This window comes from Chlorocebus sabaeus, chromosome 18, assembly GCF_047675955.1.
Source record: "Chlorocebus sabaeus isolate Y175 chromosome 18, mChlSab1.0.hap1, whole genome shotgun sequence".
Taxonomy (NCBI): domain Eukaryota; kingdom Metazoa; phylum Chordata; class Mammalia; order Primates; family Cercopithecidae; genus Chlorocebus; species Chlorocebus sabaeus.
The window spans coordinates 9,452,238-9,479,151 of record NC_132921.1 but is presented as its reverse complement, the minus strand read 5'-3'; positions in this window follow the sequence as shown (position 1 = coordinate 9,479,151).

Sequence of the window (26,914 nt, the reverse complement as noted above, 5' to 3'; positions counted from 1 at the left end):
TAAAATATTTGCATTTTAATAGTCCCCTAATAATCAGTTTATGAATGAAGGGGCTGGAAAAATCAGACAACTAATTATAAAAGTTTAGCAATCAAAAGATAAATATGAGACCAGAATTCCAGATTTTGGATTATTCCTAAAAGTGATTATCAATTACTGGGAAATAGACTAGAGTGTCCAGAGTTCATGCAACTTTAGAGATCACACACATGCTTGGGAAAAATGGAATAAGAGAATCTTGGGAAAAAATAGAGAACTGCAGTAGGAAGTCAAAGAGCCAAGTGGAAAACCAAAGAATAGGATTTTGGAAAATAGTAGAGGAGAGTCAATTCATTCCAAGTGCCACAGGCAGGTTGGGCAAGATATTGAAAGGATGTCAGGTGTGGCCGTCACCCTAGCTATTTTAATGTGGTGGTGAAAGTAGTAACTACATAGTAGGAGACAAGGCATTTATGAGAAGTGAGGGATTAGGGAAAACTATACAAAATATTAATTGCAGAAACCATTTCAAAAATGAAAGTGAAAACTTTGTACGTAGAGCAGTTGAATTTCTAGTTAGAAAGATTAAAGAGCATGCCATGGAAGAGCTGGAGGTAAAAGATATTGAGGGCCTGTATTCCCAGCACTTCGGGAGGCCAAGGCAGGAGGATTCCTTGAGGTCAGGAGTTCAAGACCAGCCTGGGCAACATAGTGAGACCTCATCTCAAAAAGAAAAAAAAGATACTAGGAAAACAAATATTTGAGGGAACAAAAACTGATTTTTTTTTATTTTTTAAAAAATTGAGATGATAATACAGAGAGTTTCTATATACCTGAAAGCAATTCATCCCCATTAATATTGCTCTATATTAGTATTGTACACTTGTCGGAATTAAGGAACCAACCAATGTTGATATGCTATTATATAAAAAAGTCCATACTTTATTCAGATTATTTTTTAGTTTTTACTAGATATCTTTTGTTTTTGTTGCTGTTGTATTCTGTCTAGTATACCACATTGCTTTTGGTCATTTTGTCTTAAGCTTATTTCATTCTTGACAATTTTCACACTTTCCTTGCCTTTGATGACCATGACAGGTCTCAGGAGTTACAGATGAGGTATTTTGTGGAATATCACGACAGTGAGATTTGTCTGTTTGTCATGATTAGACTAGGACTATGGGTTCGTGGAAAAAAAGATCACTAAGGAATAGTGACATTTTAGTCTAATCATATCAAGAATATGTGCTATGAACATGGCTGTGGATGATTGCTGTTCACCTTGATCATCCCCCTGAGGGACTACTTGTCACATTTCTCCACTCTAACACTATTCATACCCCTCTTGCCACAACTGCACTCTTTGGAAAGAGTAAATAGACACCACTCACACTTGGAAAGAGGGAGTTATATTCCAGCTTCTTGTGAGTGACATAGCTACACATATTATCTGGAATTCTGGATGAGGTATTTGGCTCTTGTTCCATATTTATTTATTTTTCATTCATTCATATATCAGCAATAACTCACAGATGTTTATATTACTACTTTGAGTTACAATACAGTATTTTGTTGCCTAAATTTTTCCAGCTTAGTCTATTGGTGGGAGTAGGCTCCTGAGGTCTCTGGCAGGCTCCATAGTTTTGCTTTTTTTTTTTTTTTCGTTAAAAAAATGCCACTTTTTTGCTTTCTGAGATAACACAGATCTCAGCCTATTGTGGATGTTGTCTTCTCCAGTCATAGAATCAGCCATTTCTCCAAACAGCCCTAGTTCCTTTGATGGAGGATATTAATAGTATTAAAAACCAAGATTGAGGCTCTAGTTGTGCTTATTGGTACTGGGTGCCATTGTTTGTGGACCCTCTCAGTTGACAGAGCAAGGAAATATATGTTTGTGTACCAACTGGCATACACATGCATCTACGAACATCCTCTATGTAACCATACGTATCTGTACTATGCACAATACAAGCTCGTACTAATGTCTTCAATTTTAATTCATTACTGTACCAGTGATTCTAGCTTCTTCCCTTCCTGATCGTTAACTTCCCACTTGAAGGGTAGGAATCTAGGCTTCCACCGTCTGTCATCTATTTACTTAATTATTCAATTCCAAGATACACAAGGTGGTTGTAGGCTTAGTTTCCTGTACATCTGTAGGAATCCACTTTACTCACTAGACCACAGTGGAACATTTGAGAATAAGTCTGTGTGTTGTATATACATGTTTACCACTTTTGGGTAAATACCTAAAAGTGGAATTTCTGGTTCACATGACACATGTATATTTAGCTTTATAGAAAGTAGTCGGATATTTCCCAAAGTGTGGTACGGTTTTGCATTTTTATCTGCAATGTACGAATGTTCCAACTGAATCACGTCCTCACCAGCACTTTGTAGTACTGCTGGTCCTTTTAACTACAGGCATTCTATCGGGTGTGTAGTGGCATTCCACTGTGGTTTTAATATGAATTTCCATAATGACAAGTCATGTGATTGATAATCTTAATATGTGCATCATTTCTATTTGTAGATTTTATTTGGAAAAGTGACTATACAAATGTTTTCCATTTTCTTAATCCTCCAATTTTATTCATTTTTTCACCTATTCAAGAAAACTGGCAAATTCAAGATCACTGTGGGGAAAAGAAAGAGAGATCAGACTGCTACTGTGTCTATATAGAAAGAAGTAGACATAAGAGACTCCATTTTGTTCTGTATTTAAGATGCTGTTAATCTGTGACCCTACCCCCAACCTTGTCCTTGCAAGAGACATGTGCTGTGGTGACTCAAGGTTTAACGGATTTTGGGCTGTGCAGGGTGTGCTTTGTTAAACAAGTGCCTGAAGTCAGCGTGCTTGTGAAAAGTCATCACCATTCTCTTAATCTCAAGTACCCAGGGACACATACACTGCCAAAGATCGCAGGGACCTCTGCCTAGGAAAGCTAGGTATTGTCCAAGGTTTCTCCCCATGTGATAATCTGAAATATGGCCTCGTGGGAAGAGAAAGACATAATCGTCCCCCAGCCTGACACCAGTGAAGGGTCTGTGCTGAGGAGGAATAGTATAGAGGAAAGAAGGTCTCTTGGCAGTTGAGACAGAGAAAAGCATCTGTCTCCTGCCTGTCCCTGGGCAATGGAACATCTCAGTGTAAAACCCGATTGTATGTTCTGTTGACTGAGAAAGGAGAAAACCGCCTTAGGGCGAAAGGTGGGACTTGCTAGCGCAATGCTGCTCTTTATGCACTAAAAAGGTTTATGGAGATGTTTGCATATGCATATGAAGGCACAGCACTTTTCCTTAAACTTATTCATGTCACAGAGATCTTTATTCATATGTCTTACTGCTGACCTCCTCCCTGTGATGATCCTATTATCCTGCCACTTCCCTTTTTCTAAGATGGTAAAGATAATGATCAATAAATACTGAGGGAACTCAGAGACCGGTGCCGGGGTGGGTCCTCTGTATGCTGAGCGCCGGTCCCCGGGGCCCACTTTTTCTTTCTCTATACTTTGTCTCTGTGTCTCATTTCTTTTCTCAAGTCTCTAGTTCCACCTAAGGAGAAACGTCCACAGGTGTGGAGGGGCAGGCCACCCCTTCAATCACAAAGACATTCTCACATAGTTTCCTCTGGAAATTTTTTAGCTTTAGCTTTAGATCTATGACCAATTTTTTGTTAATTTTTGTGGATAGTGTGTGATGATGATCAGAGTTCAATTTTCTGAAAATGAACATCCAACTTTTCCAAGACATGTCTTGAAAAAACAACTGATTTTCCCATCGAATTAGCTTTGATCCCTTTGTTGAAAATCCACTGAATAGATATGTGTGAAGCTACTTTGGAATCTCCATTCTTGTATTTTGCTTGTAAGTTTATCCTTATACCAATTCCAAATAGTTTGGATTACTTCAGTTTAAAGTTAATTTTGAATTCAGTTAGGTTAAGACAGCCAATGTAAAACTCTTTCCCCAAGTTATTTTGGCTTTCTTGTCCTTTGGTTCTCATAAGTGAATTTTTAAATTCACGTATAAATTTCTGTAAAAATATTCGCTGGGATGTTTATTATGGTTGCACTAAATTTACAGACAAATGGAAAATTAATATTATAACATATTAAATCTTACACATCATGAAACAGGCACATTTCTATGTTTACTAGATCTTCCTTAATTCCTCCCAATAATGTTTTTGGTACTCAGCATACAAGAATTATATATTACATATTATATGGTGATGATGTAAGAATTATATAATAATACAAGAAACATAATTTTTGTAACCTGAATACTGAATACATATATTGTACAGAGAAACATTTTGAAACCTCCAAGTATTTTGAATTTGTCTCTCACACTCTAGTTTTAAAAATAATTTTAACCTCACATATTTTGAGACTGTTATTAGATGCATACATATATATGATTGTATGACTTATTGGTGAATTTATATTTTTATCATTACAAAATATTTCTTTTATCTCTGCACATGCTTCATATCTGAATTCCACTTAATATAATTTTAATATGTCCATTACGGTTTTTAAAAATGTGTTTTTATGATATATATGTTTTTCACTATTTTAAATTTAAACTGAAAGTGATACATTTTTATATGTAAAATAGTTTCTTCTACAGAGTAGAGGGATGTTATATTGTTATACAATCTGATAATCTCCACCTTTTATTTGGTATGTGTCAACAATTTAAATTTAATATAATTATAAAAACATCTGACTTAAAAATGTGTCTTTTTTATCTTACATTTGTGCCATATGATTCTATTTCTTTTCCCTTCTATTCATGTCTGAATTTGGAAATTCTTTTATTATTCTGTTTTAATATCCACCAATCACTTAACTATGTATTTTACAATGTGCATGTCTAACATAGTCTGCGTTCAAGTTATACCTCTTCGTTTGTGCTTTTATTGTAGTATATTTTGCTTCTATATATGCTATAAACTTCCAAAACCATTACGATACTTTTAATATAAATAGTGAAAATTATTTATTATAATTAGAATGGGTAAAATTCTTTATAAGTAATTAAAAGTTAAGAATAAGTATTTAATATTTATGTTTTATTTATCATTCAAATCACTTTTATTCCCTTATGTAATCCACATTTCTATCTGGTATTATTTCTGCTTTATATGTAAAAGTATATAGCTTAGTATTTCTTATAGTATGAATATGCTAACAATGATTTATCTAATTTTTAAAATTTGATGAGTTTTTTAACTTTATATTTAAATTATGTTTTCTCTTGGAAAAAAATTGATTGAATATTATCTCTTTGTTGTTGTTTTCTTTCTTTTATACTTTAAAGATGACATTTCATCAACATTTGACCTTCATGAAAAAAATTGCACCTGAGTCTGCTGGATTCTTTGGATTGAGTAGTTCTTTGGAAAAAAATAAAGAAAACAGAGGAAATCCTTGTGTAATCAACAACATTTAAGCTGTGGAAGACTCTAGATGCCAAATACCTCAGGTTCTTTTAAAAAGCAATTTTAAGAAAAAGATAGAAATGAAAGGGAACTTACTGGTTAAAAGAGACTTACAAGTTATTTTAAACTGAATAGGAATAAAAGTGGTACACAATTGAGTGATAAAATATATTTAAAATGCTAGGAAAGAATACTATGATAGTCTGCATAATAGTTACAGATAAATTATGGATAGGTTACACAAAATGGATACAAATACATAAGGACATTTTATATTATATGGCAGAGTTTTATTTCTTAACCTAGTGGTACAAATATTTTGTGTGTTCTCATTTTATTTTTTAATGATAATAATAATGATGATAATGCTGATGACAAGATATCTTTAATAGGCTATTATTTTATGTTATTTTTAAATAGTGAATATACAAGAAAATTTTGGAAGATAAAGCCATTCAAATGATGCCAATGAAATTTTTTTAAGTAAGATAATTGTATTATTATATATTTCAACCAATATTTACCTTAAGTCCAAAGTGAAGAAAAAACAGAATTTCTGTGTACATAGGTCTCTCCTAGAATAATTTAAAATAATCTAAAATTTTATTTAGATTAATCCTAATATAAATTTACTTGAAAACTTTTTATACATCTATAGAACTATTATATTGGTACATATGATATATTAGATAGACAGGTAGGTATGTAGATAGATAAATAGATAGATAGATAGAAAATTAGCTATCTCAGTTTGGTACTGTTCACAAAATTAAAAGTAGTTTTTAATTAAAAATATAAGCAAAACTACCATTTGCCAAATTAGTGAATATGTTTCCCTTCGTGTGCTTTGGTCTCTCCTCTTCATTAATATAATTAGTTCAATTAGGCATCTAATTTATGTTATCAGTAGGAGCCTCCAATTACCTACGTACCATTGAGTTTCTGTGCCTACTTGAACCTACACTAGCTAGCTATTCTGCCTGTTTTATACAGCAATTTTTCTCTCTGGCTCTGTACACACCTTAAAAATTCACTTACCCATTGCAAATTCCTTCACAAACCTTTTAATGGCCAATTATTTAATATGAAAAACTGGTTCCATTTATAATAATAACAGCTATGATTCACTGAATATGTAGTGTTAAGTTCTCTCAAACTGCTCTCTATATATTATATTAATTATATAAATTAATACTTCCAAAACTACTATGAGGTAGACATAATTTCCCCCAATGTAGAGTCAAAGCTAAATTCAGAGGATTTAAATAACTGCCTACGGGGCACAGAACCAGTAAGTTTCAGACTATGTCACTCACTTGGAAGCTGATGTTCTTTCAACAGTGTTGTGTTAATGGCTGATGCCCTAACATAGCACACTGATATTAATACACATCCCACCAGCAGGGATGTCCCTATTAACAGGGCTAGCCTGCAGCGTTATTTAACTTCCAACAATATCATTCTATTGTGTTACATTAAGACTTTCTTATCTTCACTTCAATTTAAAGGTCAGTCATACTAAGGAGAGTAAAACTCAAGACACAAAAGGAAGAAGCCACCTATTTTCCTTTCTCAATTTTCTTAAGCTCCTCCTTAAGGACTCACAGAGAGAAGATGATGGTAGCACTTACTGTGTTTCCCTAGCTCAGACCAAGGCCGGGGTCCACTTACTTGGTGTAACTTGTATATATATATATATATATATATATAGAGAGAGAGAGAGAGAGAGAGAGAGAGAGAGAGAGTGTGTGTGTGTGTGTGTGTGTGTTTATCCAGGTCCATTCATTCCATTGCAGTCCCTCTTTATATTGTGTGTGTGTGTGTTTATTCAGTTTCATTCATACCATTGCAATCCCTCTTTATATTGTGTGTGTGTGTGTGTGTGTGTGTGTGTGTGTGTGTTTACCCAGGTTCATTTATACCATTGCAATTCCTCTTTCACACCCTCTCCTCTTATTTGTTCCAAGGCCTACAATGAAACTTCTTCTCAGTCTTAAAATTGAGCTCCTTTTAAGTTTCCTTCACTTCTAAACGAATCATTCTGAAATGCCAGGACTTTTATTCTGCAGACTACATTCTCCTTTTTCAGATGAGTTTTTTTCCCTATGAGTTTCCTTTTTCCCTATGAGTTTCCCTGAATACTGGACAAAGGAAGGATCCTGGAGGACTGGAGGAGAGAATGGGATCGTGTTTTCCCGTTTGCTTTCCCTTCTTGTAGCTTTACACAGTGTCCCTTTCTGCTGCCCTCTGTTTCTTCTACCCTCAAACTGTCTCCTCTATGAATTTCTCAGAAAAAAAAAAATGTACTGCTGATCAAAGAAGTCATTATTTTTTTTCCCTGAAAACGCATATTTCAGGCCATGGAATTGTAAGTTCCCATGAGAGTCCAATCCAGAAGACTTGTAAGCACTGGGTCAACCTTGAGTGTTATATGCTTCTTTCCATGTCTTCAGAAGAAAGCGATGATGCGAGGTTGGGAAATTCATTATTGAAAGCCCCTAATGCATTCCTGAAATCTACTGTAAAATGTGTAGGCTCCTTAATAAGAAGCTGTACCACCAATTGCCACTTTTCACTGAGGTTTGTCATGCACGGCATATGAACCTCAGAGATTTTAGATCAGGGATCATTTTCAAAGATGTTGGGACAGACCAGTAGACTACTATGTATCCCACTCACATAGCGCTGGTGAGCATAAGAGGATAAACACGGTCTGTGAAATGCTTATGGAACTTTGGGATCTGGCGATTACCTAAGAATCTACACAGACTATGACCTATAAACCGCTTCTGCTCTCTGCTCTCATAGAATGCTCACGGGTAGAGGCTGACATCTAAAGCTTGTGACGTCTTCCTTAGGAGTCAACTAACTGTGTGCTATAATAATTCCGCATTCCCTTCTTTATCCATGTATTCACCCTGCCACAACATGTCATGGGGCAGGCTGGGGCAGGGGATTTTTGCTTTGTTTATTATGTATAATCCCAAATGCTTACATGTGTCCTTTCTTTTCTTTATAGGTGATTATACTTTAGGGAGAAAAAATTAGCCTGGTCAGTGTTATATTCCCTCTCTGAGAAAATGAGCACACCAGAAATGAGCCAAAATGTAAGGTAAAGTATGACAGAGGATGTGGAAATGCCAGAAATTTTAAACATTAGTTTGTTTTACTTGACAAGAACTCTTTAGTAGCTTCCTGTTCTCAAAATAAAAACATTTTTAAGTATATACGACTAAGCACTGAATGATCTCATCTTTGCCTAGTTTGCTGGACTCCTCTTGTTGCTTGCTTCTCTGCTTGCTGTACTGAGCTTCAGTGGTCTTACTGCAGTTCCCTGAACATGTCCTGCTCCTGCTAGGCAGAATCCTTTCCACTGACTCTTGCCTCTGCCTGGATACCTCCCCTCACAGATCAGTAGACACCCACTTTCACCTCTTTCAATTGCCAGTAATTCTCCAATGAACACATTTTTCTTTAGAAATATGCTCCAATGAAGTCCAGTCCCTAAACAGCCTGTGTTTCCACAGAAACTCTAAATTCGTTTTTCAATGATACTTTTGTCAATATCGTTGAATGAACAATGTTTATCATCAGTGCTTGATGGGACACTCCAAGAGGCAAGGAACATACCTGCATTCGCTCACTATTTTACCTTCCACCTCCAGTTTGTTACTTAGGATTTATGTACTGAATAAATACATGTTGAAGTAACAACTGAATCAATTCAAGGAAAAGAATCAAGGCTTCAGTGACACAAATGACTAATGCCACCTTGGAGAAATACCTCCAAGCTTTTTCTGAAGGATGAGGAAAATTGTTCTGGAAATGTTATGATTGGCGTTAAAGGATATAGGAGGTGTTTTTAAAGACAGTAATATTTATAAACTTATTTTCCTACCACCACCCCCATTAATTTATGAATGTAGAAGCGAATTCTGTATGGTCACAGTTCTCTTGTACTAAGTATCCTTTATAATTTTATCAAATTCTTCAGCAACCTCTTGACTGTGAAAACCTTCCATGTTTCTCCATTTCTTAAGCAGCTTTTTTTGAGATACAGTTCACATATCAAATAATTCATCCATTTTAATTGTGTAATTCAATGCTTTTAGTATATTCACAGATTTATACAACCATTACCACAATCAGTTTTAGAATATTTTCATTAACTGCAAAAGAAAGCCCATATCCATTAGCCGTCTCTATTACCTCCACTCTCACTCCAACTCTAGGCTGACACTTGTCTACGTTCTGACTCTTTAAGTTTGCTATTCTGGACATTTCCTATAACTGGAATCACATAACACATGCTTTTTTAAGACTGGCTTTCTTTGCTTAGATAACGTGTTCAAGGTTAATCCATGTCAACATGTGTATTGGTGCTTCTAATTTTAAGATTGCCAAATAACATTCCATTGTACGAATTTACCACATTTTGTTAATCTATTAATCAGTTGATAGACATTTGCATTTTTCCTATAGTTTGACTATTCTGAATAACAATGTTAAAACATATGTGAACAAGTTTTTGTGAACATGTTTTCATTTATCCTGAGTATATATCCAGAATGCAGTTACTGTGTCAAGAGGTAACACTATAGTGAATGTTGTAAGAAATGACTAGATTATTATCGAAAGTGGCTGTAAAATTTCATGTAACCTTAAGCAATATCTGAGGGTTCTAATTTTTCCACATTTTTGCAAACATTTATAACTGTCTCCCTCTAAACAAACAAACAAACAAAAAAACTATTTTTTTTGGAGGTCTGATCTCTTTTCGATAGTCATCCAAATGGTTATGAAGAAGTGTCTCAATGTGGTTGCTATTCACATTTGCCTAATGGTTAATCACTTTAAGCATCTTTTCATGTGTTTACTTGCTATTTTTACATTGAAGAAATGTCTGCACAAACTCATTGTCTACCTTTTAATTGGACCATAAGTATTTTGATTTTTGAGTTGCAAGTATTTTTTACATATCCTGGATGAAAGTCCAGATAGGTGATGTGGTGAGCAGAATAATGCCCTCCCCTGACTAACGGTGCCCACATGGTAATTCTTAGAACCTTTGAATATGTTACTTTATATGGCAAAACAGACTTTGAAGATTTGATTCCCTTAAGGATATTGAGATGGAAAGGATAATCATATGGGTGCTTAGAAGGGAAATGAGTGTACAGGAGATTACAACAAATACGTGAGGACAGAAGCCGAGTTTGAAATGAGGCAACTGCTGGCTGGAAGACAAGCCAAGGAATGTGAGCAGCCTCTATTAAGACGGAAAAGGTAAAGAAATGGATATTCCAGAGATGGGTGGAATGCAACCTTCTGACCTCCAGAAATCTAAGATATTTCATTTGTTGTTCTTTTAGCCGACTAAGTTTGTGTTAACTTGCTACAGCAGCAACAGGAAGCCTATAGCTAAGATCTGCCAATAATGTGTTTTATTCATTGTTTGCCTTTTTCTTGATGCTGTCTTCAAAGAATAATTTTTAAAATTTTTTTGATGAAAGCCAATTTATGTATATTTTTGTTGCTTGTACTTTTACTGTTGTCTATTAAAACTTAGTTTTACCTAAGTTCATTATGATTTTATCCTGTGTTTTCTTTTAAGAGTTTTCTGATTTTTTTCTTGTAAATATGAGTCTACAATTTCTTTTGTGTTAATTTTTTTGGACACAGTGAGGCAGGGATCCACATTTATTATTTTGCATGTGGTTATCCCCATACTAGTTGTTGAAAAGATTGTTATTTTCCCACTGAATTTTCTTGACACTCTTTTCAAAAATACAATTGAAGATGAACGTACAATTTTATTTCTGGAGTGTGTATTCTATTTCTTTGACATGCATGTCTCTCTTTATGGCAGTGACACACTCTCTTGATTACTGCAGCACTGTAATAAGTTTTGGAATATGGGACTATTAGTCCTCTTACTTTGTTTTCCGTTTTCAAGATTGTCTTGGATATTTTGTATTCCTTGCATTTCCATTACATTCCATACATTTCCTTGCATTCCATACCTTTTAGAATTATTTGTCAATTTATACAAAGAAGCTAGCTGTGATCATAATACAGATTATGTTAAATTTATAGATCAATTTGATGAATATTACCGTCTTAAGATTGTAAGTATTCTTAGTTGTGAACATGAGATATATTTCCCTTTATCCATGTCTTTTTATAGTAATTTCACTAATGTTTTATGTTATTTGATGTAAATGATTTGCAAATATTTTGCTGAATTTATTCTTACATATTTATTATTTGCAATGTTATTGTAAATTGAAATGATTTTGTAATTTCCTCAATGGACTGATCATTGCCACTATACAGAAAACTGATTTTTGAATATTGATCTTGTATCCTGCAATCTTGCTGAACTTTCTAATTAGTTGTAGTAAGTTTTAGTGTAATCTGTACTATTTTCTATATGCAAGAATATGCCATTTGCAAATAGAAGTATTTTTATTCATCCATTTCCAATCTGGATACTTTTAAATATTTTTATTGCCTAATTTTTCTACTTTTATCTTCCAATATAATTTTGAAGGTAAGTGAAGATAACAGACATTGTTATCTTTGTCCAGATCTTAGAAGGAAAGGTTCAGACAGTAACCTCTAGTTACGTTAGTTGTGTATTTTTCATAGATATTCGTTATCAGGATGAGAAAGTTATCAAAGGCACTAAATCTAAAGAAGATGTGGAGAAAAATGTTAAGTTCTTTGCCTAAGTACCAAGGAAAGTGTGTCATTACCAAGGTAAGGAGAATAGGAAACAGGTTGGTGGAATCTGGAATGAACTAGATTCCAGTTCACTTTCTGGCTTCACTATCTCCTGAACTGAATTATCTGTCATTTTACAATGACATGGAACTGGATTCAACAGAGAACAGTTTATATCTGTGTATGTCAAGTTTTTGAGGCGTGTGAAATATTTCGATGGGAATATCTAGTACGTTCCTTTGATTTCAGATATATAATTTAGGGAAAGGAATTAATATATACAATCATTTGAAATTCCCAATATTTAATGAAGGTGACCCTCTTTAGATTAAACTTAACAAGAAAGTCATAGTAATTAAGAAATGTTAAATAATTTTCTGAATAAAAGAATGGAATCTAAAGTAATACGACCTGTATTATATCTATTAAATTGAACTCAGAAATCAAAGTATATATTTGTTCATCCAAGAATTTTCTTGGTAAAGATGCAAGCATTGTGTTCTCCTTGTCACATATGTCTCTGTGAAAATGGTACATTAAACATTAGTCACTGTAATATTCCCTTTGCTTAGATGTTACTGTGCAATGTTCCAATAATCATTTGTTTCTGCATTCATTTTTCCTACATGAATATAATGTGATGATCAAGTAGTGTGAGACTTAGTAGGATTAGCTTGACATTCCCCTTATAGTTTTTAAGACCACTGAATATGATACAGGCTATATATCAGTCTAACTCTAGTAGATTGACAAAATTTAGTTTTCAAATCTAAAATACGGCAAACCCTAAATTAGATGATGACTGAATTTGATGATGCTGTCAGTGTCTATCTGGTTTGATAACTGCATAGGCTTCAAACTTTATTCCCCCTCTCTGGTAATAATAGCTGTAGGTATATGCTTATATGTATGTGTATATATGTATATATATTATAATAATAGTATATATGTATATATGTATATATTATATTATATGTATATATGTATATATAACAGCTGTATATCTATGCCTATATAAAATAGCCAAAATATACTTATGCTTATGATCATACTTCAATATAAGCATATATAAGCATATATAATTTATGCTTATGATCATATTTCATTGTAAACGTATATATATGCATATATATATAACCATATATATGCTTATACTGAAGTATGATCATAAGCGTAAGTATATTTTGGCTATTTTAAGTAAACTTGTCTAAACTACAACATTCCACATTTTATTGCACTGATTGCATATATGTATATCTCTTAGAATTTCAAACTCTTTTAATCCCTCTCCCTACCCCCTATTCTCTAGTTTATTTAGTCTTACTCATGACAAGAAAAAGGGCTCAAAAGTAATACTTTTCTGGTTGTTGCATATTGAATGAGAGATAGTCCTCTAAATGTGTCATACCTACAGATAGAGAAAGAAACACATTAGTGTGCATTTCAAGCGAGCCCTCTCTTTATGTTAGCACTTAAACTATTGAATTGCAAATGAAATTCCAGGCAAGATGTGATACCTCCTTTTTCATTTAACAAGATATCTTTAATACTCATGAGATTCATAAGAAATTGGATGCTATCTGAACAGAAAGGATTTGTAATAATGGCCCAGGTATTATGAGGATTAGAAGAATCTGAATGAGCAATCCCTTAGCTCATAAAGAAAATGATAAAGGATAAAAGGTAGCATTAACTGTTCAGTGATGTGGGATGTTCACTGTATGTACAGCTGCATCAAATTGAAAGTCACTTACTTGATTAGTTAGCTAAATAAAGCAGCTTTTATTTTGCACCTACCCAAAGACTCTCCTAAGTCACTAAGGGCCTATGTATTATGATATTAAAGGAAAGTTTTAAATGTCATAACCTTTACTGAAAAATAATATTTAATATATTATTTTGTTATTTCTTCTTATTTATTTATTTTGAGACAGAGTTTTCACTCTTGTCACCCCGGCAGGGGTGCAGTGGTGTGATCTTGGCTCACTGCAACCTCTGCCTGCTGGGTTCAAATGATTCTCCAGTCTCAGCCTCCCTAGTAGCTGGGATTATAGGCACGTGCCACCACACTTGGCTAACTTTTTGTATTTTTAGTAGAGATGGGGTTTCATCATGTTGGTCTCGAATATCAGGCTGGTCTCAAACTCCTGATCTCAAGAGATCTGCCCGCCTTGGCCTCCCAAAATGCTGGGATTCCAGGCGTGAGTGACTGTGCCCAGTCTATTTATCTTTTTAAATATATTAAAGACTTGGATGCACGTTTACCTTGGAAAAACTCTTAATATTTGGTCAAACTTTCATTTGAGGGCATCTATTTGACAAATATTCACCGTTGTCAGTGTAAAACAAGCAGTTTTGAATAGTCCATCTTAACACTTCTTAACGGCTTCTTCACTGTCCCCTTTATAAAAATGCCTTACTTGCTGAATGGTGATCTAAGCTACCTATCATTCGTGTATGGTAGTGAAATAAAATACTAATTTTACGTAAGTACCAACCCTTTTCTGAATTAACTTTTTTTTTTTTTTTTTTATTCCTGGCTCTGTTGAAGGATACTGATGAATTAAGCTAAAAATATTTTGGCTAAGAACCCACCCTGGCATTTGTAAAATTCAAATAACCTAAGATCTGTAGTGTTTTCTACACTATAGTATGAATGCTATTTTGGGTCATAAAATGGCCGATAGAAAGTATTCATGATGTAGGCCTTAGGAGACTTCCTGACTTTGGCTTTTCAAAGTAACCTGGTTTACTCTGGGATAAAAATAATAAATTTTGGAGGCAACTCTTGTAAACGTTAGGGTTTTTTAAATAGGACATTTTCCCTATTTATGTAATTTTCTTGATTTAGCACAATATCTGTTTCCATGAGACAGTGAAAAAAATAACTCTAATCTGTAATTACATTTGAATCCCAAATACCATGAATACAAAAAGACATTCCTTCCACCATTATTATTATTATCTTTTTTTTTTAATTTATTTATTATTATTAAACTTTAAGTTGTAGGGTACATGTGCACAACGTGCAGGTTTGCTACATATGTATACTTGTGCCATGTTGGTGTGCTGCACCCATCAACTCGTCATTTACATCAGGTATAACTCCCAATGCAATCCCTCCCCCCTCCCCCCTCCCCATGATAGGCCCCGGTGTGTGATGTTCCCCTTCCCGAGTCCAAGTGATCTCATTCTTCAGTTCCCGCCTATGAGTGAGAACATGCGGTGTTTGGTTTTCTGTTCTTGTGATAGTTTGCTAAGAATGATGGTTTCCAGCTGCATCCATGTCCCTACAAAGGACACAAACTCATCCTTTTTTATGGCTGCATAGTATTCCATGGTGTATATGTGCCACATTTTCTTAATCCAGTCTGTCACTGATGGACATTTGGGTTGATTCCAAGTCTTTGCTATTGTGAATAGTGCTGCAATAAACATACGTGTGCATGTGTCTTTATAGCAGCATGATTTATAATCCTTTGGGTATATACCCAGTAATGGGATGGCTGGGTCATATGGTACGTCTAGTTCTAGATCCTTGAGGAATCGCCATACTGTTTTCCATAATGGTTGAACTAGTTTACAATCCCACCAACAGTGTAAAAGTGTTCCTATTTCTCCACATCCTCTCCAGCACCTGTTGTTTCCTGACTTTTTAATGATCGCCATTCTAACTGGTGTGAGATGGTATCTCATTGTGGTTTTGATTTGCATTTCTCTGATGGCCAGTGATGATGAGCATTTTTTCATGTGTCTGTTGGCTGTATGAATGTCTTCTTTTGAGAAATGTCTGTTCATATCCTTTGCCCACTTTTTGATGGGGTTGTTTGTTTTTTTCTTGTAAATTTGTTTGAGTTCTTTGTAGGTTCTGGATATTAGCCCTTTGTCAGATGAGTAGATTGCAAAAATTTTCTCCCATTCTGTAGGTTGCCTGTTCACTCTGATGGTAGTTTCTTTTGCTGTGCAGAAGCTCTTTAGTTTAATGAGATCCCATTTGTCAATTTTGGCTTTTTCACGCTACCTGACTTCAAACTATACTACAAGGCTACAGTAACCAAAACAGCATGGTACTGGTACCAAAACAGAGATATAGACCAATGGAACAGAACAGAGTCCTCAGAAATAATACCACACATCTACAGCCATCTGATCTTTGACAAACCTGAGAGAAACAAGAAATGGGGAAAGGATTCCCTATTTAATAAATGGTGCTGGGAAAATTGGCTAGCCATAAGTAGAAAGCTGAAACTGGATCCTTTCCTTACTCCTTATATGAAAATTAATTCAAGATGGATTAGAGACTTAAATGTTAGACCTAATACCATAAAAATCCTAGAGGAAAACCTAGGTAGTACCATTCAGGACATAGGCATGGGCAAAGACTTCATATTATTATTATCTTACACGACAGAAAACATAAGAGCTCCACCAGAGCCAAGGTGGCTGAAATACTTGGTGTTCTTCTCTCGTAGCTGGATGTAGCTGTCCAACCTATTTCAGCGTATTTGTGTCACTTGTTTTTTATTCTTCTCATTCCCACTCCAGAAGCAATAGTATATTTAGAAAATACAAGAAAACAGTTTGGAGAGCATTACAGGCCTGTGATTAGATACACTGTCTAGGAAGCTAGGTGGGTGGGCCCAGGCATTGTTTAGGAGCCTAGGAAGCTAGAGAGCCTGAGTGCTCAAGGCTGGCTCCTCAGCCCTCATGAGACTAAGAAGCTTGCCTAATCTCACTAAGAACCTGACCAGTAAACTGAGCCTACACTCCCCACAAGACGGAACTTCAACTTACCTGAAGCAGCATCTGTCGCTCCAGCTGGCCTCAGGTAGACATCTCCATGGACCCCCAACTGCTGTGTCCAAAGCAGGCTGTGACTTGTGCCGGGCCACCTTCAGCATTGCAGCGAGAGTTCCTATGTGAACACAAGATGTGGACAAGTGAATGAGTATAACACTTCCAAGGGGGTGGAGGGCACTGTGAGTGTCACTCCTGGCTCTTCATATCTACTACAAGAAATACAGGCATCAACAAAGGCTGAATCGGAGTGATACAATTATCTCACCTACTGGGTTATGAATCTCATCAATAATTTCTCATTCACATTTTGGCATTGTTGTAAAAGATTCAAGAGTTTCTAATGCATGGCTATAAATATTCACTTACTTTTACATGATTCTATGTTAGTGTTTTTTTTTTTTTTCCTAATGATTCATTAACTAGTAGTGATGTGGCTTTTAATGACAAGGTTTAGTTTAGAAACACTTTACATTGACTAAACAGTGTTGTTTTGAATAATTTTATAATAAGCATAAGAAATAAAAATGTTTACTGCTGGTTAGTTTTCATTTCCCTGGAAATGTTTCACTGTAAGTCTTATGCCCTTTAGTTATGACCACTTTGAAAATTACGACCTAATTACTGATTTCTTTCCTAAATTGAAATTCAGCATCTCAGTGGATACTTGTGTCTTCCTTAGAATGTTCTCTAGTTCCTTGACACCCAGGCTTTACCTGCGTGGTCAATTCAGTCTCTCACCACTTTAAGTATCTTAAACTCCAGTTAAAGGGAATGGAAGTCACTAAGAGTTTTGTAGCAGATTGTATCTCAGAGACTCTTCTAATAATAAATATAATCATATTGATTCTTCATTTAAAAAATGTGTTGAAGACCCTTAATCATGACCAATATTCAGAAGAACATAAATATTAGATAACCCAGTATAAATTACAAAATATGTAAAATAATAAAAATATATAAAATGATAAATATACAAATGATAAATATTAGATAACCTGGTATAAATTACAAAGTACATAAAATTTACAGTCAAATACTAAAGTCTTATTAATGGACTCTGTTCATTATTCCAAAAGAAAATAATACTGATGGTTCAATTGTCTTCTGTAGACGTTGAAGGAAAATAAGGATTAGTATGGACTGAATTGCGTTTCCCCGAAAGTGTCTGTGTTTGAAGATTAGGCCATTACGATGGTAATCCAGGTAAAATGAGGTCATAAGAGGGGGGCCCTAGTCCAAAGCACTAGTGTCTTTAGAAGAAGAGGAAGCCACACCAGGGGATCATGCTCACAGAAAAAAAAAAAAAAAAGGCCATGCGGGGACACAGTGAGAAAGTATTCTCTGCAAACCAAAGAAATAAGCCTCAAATAAAACCCAACCTGTTGACAGCTTGAACCTGGACTTCAGGCTCTAAAGCTATGAGAAAATAAACATCTACTTATGAAACCATCGAATCTATGGCATTTTATTATGGCAATCCTAGCAAACTAATACAAGGGTGTCTTAGCCTGTTTTCTGATGCTATAATAGAAAACTACAGACCGAGTAATTTATAGACAGAAGTGATTTGTTATTAATCCCAGTTCTGGAAGATGGAAAGTCCAAGAGCATGATGCTGGCACCTGGGGAAGGTCCTGGCCAGAGGATGGAAGGCGAAAAAGAGCACACAACACAAAGAAAGCAAACGAAGGCCAATCTTATCTTTTTACGGGGCTCCCTCTTCCTACCATAACGGCACTAATCCATTCATGAGGGCAGAGACCTCATGACGCTGTCACCTCCCAAAGCTCCCACCTCACTATTGTTGCAATGGCAATAAGGTTTCCAACATGCAAACTTTGGGGGCCATATTCAAGCCGAAACAAAAGATGTAAACATTTGAAAGGAAAAATAAATGAACTAATAAGTATCAATGCATAAGTGATAAGCTTGTAGCTCAAGAACGGCCTGGTGTGCACCACATTCTTGCATTCTCTAAAACAGATTCTGGAACTTCCTTTGTGAGAACAATTTGCCCTATTGGAGAGATCTGATTTTTGCTCCTAAATCTTTTCATTCTATTCACCCTTTACCTCATTGTAGCATTATCTTCCACCCCATCGCCTTATATGCACTTACCAAGGTAGCTCACAGCGTCAAATATTAATCTTATGACATTATAACCTATCATAATTAAAATTAAACCTTTACAGTCAAATACTAAATTCTTATTAATGGATTCTGTTCATTATTCCAAAAGAAAATATTAATTTTATGACATTATATGTATGTGTGTGTATAAAATTTCACTATTTCTTGTATTACATGATGCTGTTGTGGCATATGACATCATTTTCCAATGTTTTTTGATGCAGTGTTGCCTAAGGCAAGTACCTCTGCTAAACAATAACTGCCTCTGCCTTCTAGTGATTGTCTGTGTCCCTGGCTCTTCATGACAGGTTCATCTCTACCTGCATGGGAAGTACAGGGGCACCTCACTTAAATCTGTCACTAATCAACACTTCTGGCAGGGCCCTGGTACACGTGGCTCCTCAGTCTGGAACCAAATTTTCCCCAGTCAATATAGGAGAACCTTGGTTTATTGTACTTTGCTATATTCTGCTTCACAGGTATTGTGGGGATATTTTACCAACTGAAGATTTGTGACAATCCTGTGTCAAGCAAATACATTAGAACTGTTTTTCCAGCAGCCTATGTTCACGTCATGTCTCTGTCATATGTTGACAATTCTCACAATATTTCAAACTTTTAAATTACTATTATATGGTATATAATAGTATTATATGGTTATATTATATGGTATATAATAATAATATATATGGTATATATATTATATGGTATGGTATGATGATCTGTAATCAATAATCTTTGATGTTATTATTCTAATTGTCTGGGGACTCCACAAACCACACCCACGTAACATAGCAAGCTTAACAGATAACTGCCCTGTGTGTTCTGACTGCCCCACTGACAGGGTCTTCTCCTACCTCTCTCCTCGAGCTTTCTTATTCCCAACACAGAACAATACGAAATTTAGATTGCTGGATAACCCTACATGGACCTCTAAGTGTTCAAGCGAAAGGAAGAGTCACACATCTCTCACTTTAGTCAAAAGCTGGAAATGTTTAAGCTTAATGAGGAAGGCATGTTGAAAGTTGGGACATGCCAAAAGTTAAGCCTCTTGGACAAACAGTTAACCAAGTTGTGAATGCAAGAATAATGTCTTTTTTTTTGAGACAAAGTCTCGCTCTTGCCACCCAGGCTGGAGTGCAATGGCGTGATCTCGGCTCACTGCAACCTCCGCCTCCCAAGTTCAAGCGATTCTCCTGCCTCAACCTCCTGAGTAGCTGATATTACAGGCACACGCCACCATACCCGGCTAATTTTTGTATTTTTAGTAGAGACGGGGTTTCACTGTGTTGGCCAGGCTGGTCTCAAACTCCTGACCTCAGGTGATCCACCTGCCTTGACCTCCCAAATTGCTGGGATTACAGGTGTGAGTCACCTCACCCGGCAAGAATAATTTCTTGAAGAAAATTAAAAGTGCTACTCAAATGAACACACAAATGTTAAGAAAGTGAAACTGCCTTACTGCTGCCATGCAGAAAGTTTTAGTGGACTGGATAGAATATCAAACCAGATACAACAGTCCCTTAAAACAAAGCCTAATCCAGACCATGGTTCTAAAACTCTTCATATCTACAAAACCTGAGAGAGGTGAGGAAGTTGCGGAAGAAAAGTATGAAGCTAGCAGAGGTTTTTAAATGAAGTTTAAGAGAATAAGCGATCTCCATAATATAAAAGTGCAAAGCGAAGCAGCAAGTACTGATACAGAAGCTGCAGAAAAATGATTGACAAGATCTAACTGAGATCACTGATGAAGGTGGCAACACTAAACAACAGCTTTTCAACGTAGATGAAATAACATTCTCTTGGGAGAAGTTGCCATCTAGGACATTCATAGCTAGAGAGGAGATGCCAGTCCTTGGCTTCAAAGCTTCAAAAGATGTCCGACTCTCTTGTTGGGGGGCAAATGAAATTGGTCATTTTAAGTTGAAGTCAATATTTATTCACCATTCTGAAAATCCTAAGCCTTTAAAAATTATGCTAACTCTACTCTGCCTATGCTCTATAAAAGGAACAACAAACCTGGATGACAGCGCATCTGTTATGGCATGATTGACTGTATATTATAAGCCCATTATTGACACTTACTGCTCAGGGAAAAAAAGATTCCTTTCAAAACATTACTGCTCATTGATAATGTAACAGAATACCCAAGATATTTGATGTAGATGTGCATTTGGTGATTAACATAATTTCTGTGCTGGTAACAGAATGTGCATTCTGCAAAAAAATGGATCAAGGGTGTATTTTTGACTTCCAAATTTTTTATTTTAGAAATACATTTCATAAGGCTGTAATTGCAATAGATAGTAATTCTTCTGATGGGTCTGGACAAAGTAAATTGGAAACCTTCTGGAAAAGATTCACCATTGCAGATGCCATCAAGAACATTCATGCCTCCTGGAAGAACGTCAAAATGTCAACATTAACAGGAGTCTGCATGAAGTAGATTCTGTCTCTCATTGATGTCTTTGAGGACTTCAAGACTTTCATGGAGTAAGTCACTGCAGATATGGTGGAAACAGCAAGAGAACTAGAATTAGAGGTGGAGGCTGAAGATGCAACTGAACTGCTGCAATCTCATGACAAAACTTTAATGGATGAAGAGTCTCTTCTTATGGATAAGCAAAAAAGTGATTTCACGAGATGGAATCTACTCTTGGTGAAGACATTGTAAACATTGTTAAAATGATAATAAAGGATTTAGAATATTACATAAACTGAGTCAATAAAGCAAAACAGGGTTTGAGAGGATTGAATCCAATTTTGAAAGTAGTTCTATGGTAGGTAAAATGTTATCAAACAGCAACACATGCTACCAAGAAATATTTCGTGAAAGGAAGAATCAATCAGCTTCATTGCTGTCTGATTTTAAGAAATTGCCAAAGCTACCCCAGTTTCAGCAAACCATCAGCCTGATCAACCAGCAGTCATCAACACCAAGGTGAGAGCCTCCACCAGGAAAATGATCATGACTTGCTGAAGGCTCCCTTCATGACTTACATAATTTAACAATGAAGTATTTATCATTAAGGTATGTACACCGTTTTTTGACCATACCGATTGAGCACACTTAATAGATTGCAGTGTAGCACAAACATAACTTTGGTATGCATGGGAACACCCAGAAACGTATGACTAGCTTTATTGTGAAGTTGACTTTGTTGTTGTTGGATGGCAATGTCTCACAGGTGTGCTTGCAGTTGCCCCGCATGCTTCAACTGCTTTTCTTCTTTGCCATCATTGAGCACATTTTCTTGGCTAATGGAAGCCCAGTGGAGATCTCAGGAACTGAGTTGGCCCTTCAAAGACTTTGTACCCCCACATTGAATATGGGCTCTGCTGAAGGAGAGGGAATGAGGGCTTCTGTCCTAGACAAGGAGTCTCCCCAGATCACCACAGCACCCACTTCAGTCAGCAAAGGATGAGCCCAAGAATAGGCTCTCACATTTGGTGGGAGATTTCCATCCAGGGAAATAAGAAACACGTAGAACATTTTGTTAAGTCCTGTGAATTTTTCTTGGGCATTTTCAAAAATTAAGAAGATAAAAAAAAGTAAATGACTGAACTTCCAAAAGTTGAATACAATCTGATTCAGAAGATTTCACAAGCATAGTAAAAGGAAGAGTGACATCTGAGGCCCTGAAAATCTAAAGAAACACAAATGGTATCTTACCTAATTCAGTTATAATCGTGACCAATGATTTTAATATTTTACCTTCTTTCCAAAAACATCCAGGATTCTGAGGGAACTGAAGTCTTCCATTTTGTTTTATGTATTTATTCATTGTTATTTTGGCAGTGGAATTTCCAAAAGTAGGGCTACAAAAATGTTGTTCTAGCAAAATTTACAAAATTACCGTACCATGTGGACACATTGTGAATTACATTGTACAAGAGGCCACTGTGTACATATAAGCTTCATGAGCCTTTGTGGCAAAATGCACTCTCCGTGGCTCTTAATTTCCACCAGAGAATGTCCAAGTACAGCCAGATTCCATCAAGGTCATTTACAGTTCAATTCTACACTGTATAAATCTTTTCAAGCAATGATATTTTCCCTTTTTAGTCATTCCCCTTAATAGTTACAATGCTAAAGAAAAAAGAAGAAAAAGAAATGAACAAAGCCTGCAAGAAGTATGGGATTATGTAAAAAGACCAAATCTACGTCTGATTGGGGTGCCTGAAAGTGAGGGGGAAAATGGAACCAAGTTGGAAAACACTCTTCAGGATATCATCCAGGAGAACTTCCCCAACCTAGTAGGGCAGGCCAACATTCAAATCCAGGAAATACAGAGAACGCCACAAAGATACTCCTCGAGAAGAGCAACTCCAAGACACATAATTGCCAGATTCACCAAAGTTGAAATGAAGGAAAAAATCTTAAGGGCAGCCAGAGAGAAAGGTCGGGTTACCCACAAAGGGAAGCCCATCAGACTAACAGCAGATCTCTCGGCAGAAACTCTTCAAGCCAGAAGAGAGTGGGGGCCAATATTCAACATTCTTAAAGAAAAGAATTTTAAACCCAGAATTTTATATCCAGCCAAACTAAGTTTCATAAGTGAAGGAGAAATAAAATCCTTTACAGATAAGCAAATGCTTAGAGATTTTGTCACCACTAGGCCTGCCTTACAAGAGACCCTGAAGGAAGCACTAAACATGGAAAGGAACAACCGGTACCAGCCATTGCAAAAACATGCCAAAATGTAAAGACCATCAAGGCTAGGAAGAAACTGCATCAACTAACGAGCAAAATAACCAGTTAATATCATAATGGCAGGATCAAGTTCACACATAACAATCTTAACCTTAAATGTAAATGGACTAAATGCTCCAATTAAAAGACACAGACTGGCAAACTGGATAAAGAGTCAAGACCCATCAGTCTGCTGTATTCAGGAGACCCATCTCACACGCAGAGACATACATAGGCTCAAAATAAAGGGATGGAGGAAGATTTACCAAGCAAATGGAGAACACAAAAAAGCGGGGGTTGCAATACTAGTCTCTGATAAAACAGACTTTAAACCATCAAAGATCAAAAGAGACAAAGAAGGCCATTACATAATGGTAAAGGGATCAATTCAACAGGAAGAGCTAACTATCCTAAATATATATGCACCCAATACAGGAGCACCCAGATTCATAAAGCAAGTCCTTAGAGACTTACAAAGAGACTTAGACTCCCATACAATAATAATGGGAGACTTCAACACTCCACTGTCAACATTAGACAGATCAACGAGACAGAAAGTTAACAAGGATATCCAGGAATTGAACTCATCTCTGCAGCAAGCAGACCTAATAGACATCTATAGAACTCTCCACCCCAAATCAACAGAATATACATTCTTCTCAGCACCACATCGTACTTACTCCAAAATTGACCACGTAATTGGAAGTAAAGCACTCCTCAGCAAATGTACAAGAACAGAAATTATAACAAACTGTCTCTCAGACCACAGTGCAATCAAATTAGAACTCAGGACTAAGAAACTCAATCAAAACCGCTCAACTACATGGAAACTGAACAACCTGCTCCTGAATGACTACTGGGTACATAACGAAATGAAGGCAGAAATAAAGATGTTCTTTGAAACCAATGAGAACAAAGATACAACATACCAGAATCTCTGGGACACATTTAAAGCAGTGTGTAGAGGGAAATTTATAGCACTAAATGCCCACAAGAGAAAGCAGGAAAGATCTAAAATTGACACTCTAACATCGCAATTAAAAGAACTAGAGAAGCAAGAGCAAACACATTCGAAAGCTAGCAGAAGGCAAGAAATAACTAAGATCAGAGCAGAACTGAAGGAGATAGAGACACAAAAAACCCTCCAAAAAATCAATGAATCCAGGAGTTGGTTTTTTGAAAAGATCAACAAAATTGACAGACCACTAGCAAGACTAATAAAGAAGAAAAGAGAGAAGAATCAAATCGACGCAATTAAAAATGATAAAGGGGATATCACCACTGACCCCACAGAAATACAAACTACCATCAGAGAATACTATAAACACCTCTACGCAAATACACTGGAAAATCTAGAAGAAATGGATAATTTCCTGGACACTTACACTCTTCCAAGACTAAACCAGGAAGAAGTTGAATCCCTGAATAGACCAATAGTAGGCTCTGAAATTGAGGCAATAATTAATAGCCTACCAACCAAAAAAAGTCCAGGACCAGATGGATTCACAGCTGAATTCTACCAGAGGTACAAGGAGGAGCTGGTACCATTCCTTCTGAAACTATTCCAATCAATAGAAAAAGAGGGAATCCTCCCTAACTCATTTTATGAGGCCAACATCATTCTGATACCAAAGCCTGGCAGAGACACAACAAAAAAAGAGAATTTTAGACCAATATCCCTGATGAACATCGATGCAAAAATCCTCAATAAAATACTGGCAAACCGGATTCAGCAGCACATCAAAAAGCTTATCCACCATGATCAAGTGGGCTTCATCCCTGGGATGCAAGGCTGGTTCAACATTCGCAAATCAATAAACATAATCCAGCATATAAACAGAACCAAAGACAAGAACCACATCATTATCTCAATAGATGCAGAAAAGGCTTTTGACAAAATTCAACAGCCCTTCATGCTAAAAACGCTCAATAAATTCGGTATTGATGGAACATACCTCAAAATCATAAGAGCTATTTATGACAAACCCACAGCCAATATCATACTGAATGGGCAAAAACTGGAAAAATTCCCTTTGAAAACTGGCACAAGACAGGGATGCCCTCTCTCACCACTCCTATTCAACATAGTGTTGGAAGTTCTGGCTAGGGCAATCAGGCAAGAGAAAGAAATCAAGGGGATTCAGTTAGGAAAAGAAGAAGTCAAATTGTCCCTGTTTGCAGACGACATGATTGTATATTTAGAAAACCCCATTGTCTCAGCCCAAAATCTCCTTAAGCTGATAAGCAACTTCAGCAAAGTCTCAGGATACAAAATTAATGTGCAAAAATCACAAGCATTCTTATACACCAGTGACAGTCAAACAGAGAGCCAAATCAGGAATGAACTTCCATTCACAATTGCTTCAAAGAGAATAAAATACCTAGGAATCCAACTTACAAGGGATGTAAAGGACCTCTTCAAGGAGAACTACAAACCACTGCTCAGTGAAATCAAAGAGGACACAAACAAATGGAAGAACATACCATGCTCATGGATAGGAAGAATCAATATCGTGAAAATGGCCATACTGCCCAAGGTAATTTATAGATTCAATGCCATCCCCATCAAGCTACCAATGAGCTTCTTCACAGAATTGGGAAAAACTGCTTTAAAGTTCATATGGAACCAAAAAAGAGCCCGCATCTCCAAGACAATCCTAAGTCAAAAGAACAAAGCTGGAGGCATCACGCTACCTGACTTCAAACTATACTACAAGGCTACAGTAACCAAAACAGCATGGTACTGGTACCAAAACAGAGATATAGACCAATGGAACAGAACAGAGTCCTCAGAAATAATACCACACATCTACAGCCATCTGATCTTTGACAAACCTGAGAGAAACAAGAAATGGGGAAAGGATTCCCTATTTAATAAATGGTGCTGGGAAAACTGGCTAGCCATAAGTAGAAAGCTGAAACTGGATCCTTTCCTTACTCCTTATACGAAAATTAATTCAAGATGGATTAGAGACTTAAATGTTAGACCTAATACCATAAAAATCCTAGAGGAAAACCTAGGTAGTACCATTCAGGACATAGGCATGGGCAAAGACTTCATGTCTAAAACACCAAAAGCAACGGCAGCAAAAGCCAAAATTGACAAATGGGATCTCATCAAACTAAAGAGCTTCTGC